Consider the following 305-nt stretch of genomic DNA (forward strand, 5'->3'; position numbering starts at 1 on the left):
GTGTGAGATCCTGCAGTGGTACCTCCAGTCCTGAGGCAGCAGCTGTTGCTCGTGGGCCAGCGGCCAGGTAACCAGGGTGCATGCTGGGACAGCAGATGGAGGAGGGCCAAGCGTTTGATTCATGTGAGTGTGTGTGTGCAGTTGCTTGTACTTGTAAGTAGGTGTGTGCGCATGTGTGTCCTGGCACCGAGTCCGTGGCGGGCCTTCCTGCAGGGAGAGGGGGGGCTACTGCAGAGCGGTGTCTGACAAGAGGACACACACACACATGAACTTGCAGCCCCGTGAGGACCTGACGAGGTGGTGTC

This window comes from Pseudoliparis swirei, chromosome 23, assembly GCF_029220125.1.
Source record: "Pseudoliparis swirei isolate HS2019 ecotype Mariana Trench chromosome 23, NWPU_hadal_v1, whole genome shotgun sequence".
NCBI lineage: Eukaryota > Metazoa > Chordata > Actinopteri > Perciformes > Liparidae > Pseudoliparis > Pseudoliparis swirei.